Source organism: Gavialis gangeticus, unplaced genomic scaffold (genome assembly GCF_001723915.1).
Source record: "Gavialis gangeticus isolate Ggan-Ray unplaced genomic scaffold, GavGan_comp1, whole genome shotgun sequence".
Lineage (NCBI taxonomy): Eukaryota > Metazoa > Chordata > Crocodylia > Gavialidae > Gavialis > Gavialis gangeticus.
The window spans coordinates 16735190-16739922 of NW_017729014.1; the positions used below are offsets into that span (position 1 = coordinate 16735190).

The window sequence follows — 4733 nt, forward strand, 5'->3', positions numbered from 1 at the left end:
GAACCCCACCAGGCCCCATCCCCTGCCTGCTCCCCCAGCCCCCCTGAGTGCCTTTTTTTTTTTAAAGAGCTGGGAACTGGGGCTGGGGCTGTGAAAGCGGGCAGGACATGGGGGCCCATGGTAGAGCCCCCCCACCCAGCATGGGGCAGCAGGGATCGCCACCTCACCTGTCAGGAGCCGGTAAGTCCAGGGCTTTTTTTTTTTTGAAGAGTGGGGGGCTGGGGCTGGGGGGGGAAGCCATTGATGGAGCTGGGAGAGTGGGCAGGGGATGGAGCCTGTCCGAATCAGAGATGCAGCCGATTCGGCAGTGACTGAATCTCCGAATCAAATTCAGCTGAATCAATTTGGGACAATGATTCGAATCACTGAACTGAATCACTGTCCCCTGAATCAGCTGAATCCGAATACGAAGGAAATACTAGCCGCTTTGCACAGGCCTATTTATTATGACTGAGCAGAGAATGGAAAATCTTTGACGCTACAGCTCTCCATACAAGAAAATACTGAGCTGCAGGGCTCCACTCAAGTGTAAATAAAAGGTAGGCTGCTTCTATGTTTAAGCTTTGTACTACAATCCATCTTTGAGCAGCTTCATGGGGATATAATACTGCCTAATTAGCATGTCATTTAATTAACAGCATGGCATACGAAGAACTCCATAGTTCTCTTTATAGCTATGAATTTCACATAGGTCCGAATGCCTGTTCTATTAAACTTCTTACTGATGCTTCCAAACCGGCCTATTCCTCCATGACAATAAATGACTCCTCTTCTCAGTCTAGCAGATCACACTTTTGGCTGGTAGATCCTCACATTCATTTTTTTGAAAGTCAAATCCTTGATGAAGAGCTTTGAAGCGTCCCCCAAAGGTATTAGATTGATCATCATCCTAAGGATACAATAGTCCACATATATTCCTACTTTCTCCAAGATATTTCCCTATTTACGAAGAAAGAAACCTGGAATTATTGGGCTGACATGAACTGTGTTATGTTCTTGGGGTTGCAGCAGGACTTGAATGTGTCCTTGCATTTTATTGTACTGAAATGGCATAAGTGGCCTCATTGAAAAACACATGTTATGCTGCAAGGGGTGTTACCTGTGGGTGCATACTTCTCACAAGACAACCACTCTCTCTCCAATCCTTCACTTCTAATCCTCAAAGGGAATTTACGAAATACCTTTTGCAGATAAGCCTATGAACTTCACTTCATAAATCTACTGGATACAAAAAATCATGGATGAAATATAGACAGACATTGGATATATGACACATGATAACCTACCTGCCATCCGATAACCCAAGGTAAATTCTCTACATTTTACCAGCTAAATTCATTCACCAAATCACCATTCCCTGCTTTTCCCCACGCCTACCTGTCTTGCACCCACTGTCTCCCATCCCCTCTGGTCTTCACTACCATGCATTTGCATTTTTACAGACCTGCATTTTACATATTGGCTTCTCTTCCACCCAGGAGAGATCAGAAACACCAGCAGACTCTCCCTATGCCTGAAGAAGGGTGTTTGTACCTGAAAGCTTGCAAAAAACAATTTTTCCAGCTATATGGTTGATCTAATAAAAGATATCACGTTTACCCAAAGAACCTTTTCTACCTATGTCACGCTGTATCCACTTATGTCACTTTTATCACAGTAAAAATTATGCTACACTGTTATCACTTTATAACCTTGGACCTGGTTCACTCAAAGGACTCCAGCATGCATATTTTAAGACACCTACAATTCCCAGACATAGGAATCAGAAGTCATTATTGGGTTGGACAACATAGGGCATTGTGTGCCTGCAAGAGGGAAATCAACTCCACAATAGAGGGGTGTTAAACAAATGAACTCCTTTTTATTCATTAACAGGACATGAGAGCTCACCCAATCCTTCAATAAAGTTCTTTACACTATCTCAAAATATCAGCTCATGAAATCTAACCATCTCCCCCTTTCTATTATGAGATAAAATCAGACAACAGCTTCAAGCAAGGCATACTTACCAGACCAAACAAGACATTGAGAATGTGATGAAAAATGTGAAGCAGTACATGACCACAAACTTCATGAGGGATTTCTGCTTTGGGCTGTTCATAGTGCAATAGGAATACCACCAAAATGATCAGAGCAATAATAATTAATGCTAACATGAGTTCCACGTCCCTGTGCTAAGAAGGACAGAAGTGAGGAAAGGACCCCACACTATAGCTCTTGTGACTCTGAAGTGTCTGCCAGGATCAGGTCACAGAATTTATAGTTCCCTTCTCACCCTTTTATTCAGCTCCTAACAATGGTGGTAAGTAGGGCGAAGCATATGACAATTAAAGCACAGGCAGAGTGATGGACAGTAATAATGAGAAGTGGGAGAGGCTTACATAAATTATTATTGATATTTGTGTTTACCTGTGGTTTGAAACCAGGCAGCTCTCCAAATAGCAGAGCCCAACATGGCCGTGCCAGTCCTAGGAAGGTGCATCAGAGTATAATGGCTCGTTGCATCAGTGAGCCTGAGGCTCTCATTTCATACTCTACAGCACACGAGGGAGTGAGGTGGCTACATTCCTGTCATGATATTTGTAATTTAGTTTTAACTTAGGTTCCATTCACTATATTCTAGTCTGAATCCATCAGACCAGAGAAATCCCATCTCTCCCTTTGTATTACCAGGATTTCCTCAGAATTTCCCTTCATCAAGCCTACATGTCTGTTCTTCTCCCCCTGCCCCTAGAGCAGTGCGAGCAATCTTTTCTTGGCTTTGGCATCAGTGCTATGGGAAGGGAAAGGGATGTAACATCTAGGTTCCTCTTTCTTGAATACAAAGGGCGCATCCACACCCGCAAGCACATGCACTTGCAGCAGCTCAATTAGAAGCGGTGCAAATTTGAGCTGGGGCTTTTTGCTTCAGTGCACATGCTTGGACATGCACTTTGCTGTGGGGCAAATTGTGCCACTTCCGGCAAAATAACCCTGCCTGGCTCCTCCCAGATCTTCAGCCAGGGGGAGCTAGTGCCCATGGCCAGCACCTGTGCTGTCCGCAGCAGAATAAAAAGCTGCCCTGTCTTGGCCCCAGCAGTATAAAAAGCTGCCCTGGCAAGTAGCTCAGGGCTACTAGCTCTCAGGAGGTTCTGGGGCCCAGCCAGTTGGTACCTCGGGACACTACCCCTTGTGCCAGCTGGACTGCTGAAGCAGCCCTGAGAGTTCCCTACACCCTCTACCCACTGCAGCAGTCTGGCAGTGGGGGCTGCTGCCTGGCTGTGACCTGCTGTGCACCTGCCAGATTCGGATGGGGACTGCAGAGCCAGTAGAGGCATCTGCCCCTCTGGGCCAGTTGCCAGTGGACTGTGGTTGCAGGGTTGGCCTTTGTGTGGCACTACTGCCTTGTATGCCCCCTGCCCGGCCATCTGAGGAGCTATCACCCATTTGGCCAGGAGGTCAGCCACAGCCAGATGGGTCCACAGTGCCAGCTCTGAGCAGGCAGGGTCCTGCCACTGGCCCCTCTAGCAGGAATTCTGGTGTTCCCTATTGGAAAACTGAAAAATCCCTGATAAAAAAAATCCCAAAGTCACTCTGTAAAATACCCTCAAATCCATGTTCCTCCACAAGTAAAACAAAAGACCACTATAAAGACAGAGAGCAAGACAGAGACAGCAATCAGTTGTACAATGTTTTATTGATGTATCTTACAGTGTTAAAGCAAGTCTCTTATAAAAATAATAAACTGAATTCTAAATACGTGTTTCATGAATTCATGAATACATGTTTTGCTGCCCTCCCACAGGGTGATGGCCCCCACACAAGGGGTTTGCCCCCAACAACAGGGGGTTCAGCCCTCTCACAAGGGGGGTGGCCCCCCAACAAGGGATTCAAGCCCCACACAAGGGGCATGGGCCCCCAACAGGAGATTCAGCCCCCCAACAGGGGATTCGGCCCCCACACAAGGGGGGCTGGCAGGGGTTGGGGGGGCTCGGGGACAGGGCAGGGCCGTTGGGTGTCCCCCCATGGTTCCCTCCCTCCTCCTCCAGCCCCCCCGACCCCTTACTCACTGGCTCCAGAGCCCTGGTGCTGAAACACCCTGCCTGGCCAGCCGCGTGTTTCAGCACCAGGGCGAGGGGCAACCATAGAGACTCTCTGGCAGCCAGAGCGTCTCTGTGGAGGACCCAGCCTCCGGTTGCCTCAGGGCACAGTCCGGGACCATGTCCTGCCCTGCTTTTGTAAACATCGATTTTTTTAGATGAGGGGTCTAATTTTCTCCCTGCGCTGCAAACTTGCAGCATGGGCAACATTTTTTGTTTCCACACATGCCTGTTGCCTCGCCTCAAAGGGGTTTGAGGCAGGGTAAGAGGCACATGTGCGCTCGTCTGGATGTGCCCAAAGACTCCAAGGGGCTCTACGGTTATTTCCTAGGGGAAGAACTATGCATACAACCCGAGCACTGGCAATGTCCTACATAGGAAATAAGGCTTTATAGCTTTTACCTGGTGCATAATAGCTTGTTCTTTGTCCCTGCCCAGGGGAATTTCACCCAGACCAAGTTAGCAATGGTCAGCATGATATGTTGAGGGCCTGCAGCAAGCAGGAGCAGTCCGACACCCAGAATCTCCGTCCTTTGGGCTCTATCTGGTCCCTTAGCCCCCCCCAAGCAAACCCCTGCCCTTTCTTAGGAACTTCTTTCCTCTCCTGCCACTCTGCAGCTGCCCTCTCACATTTAGCACAGCCAAGGAGGACCA

General features: G+C 48.0%; 1 pseudogene; it reads right to left on the minus strand.

The window, feature by feature from the left end:
* LOC109293894 overlaps window positions 1-2290 on the minus strand; it is a 7884-nt pseudogene extending 5594 nt beyond the window's left edge.
* Between the last annotated feature and the right edge of the window lie 2443 nt (window positions 2291-4733).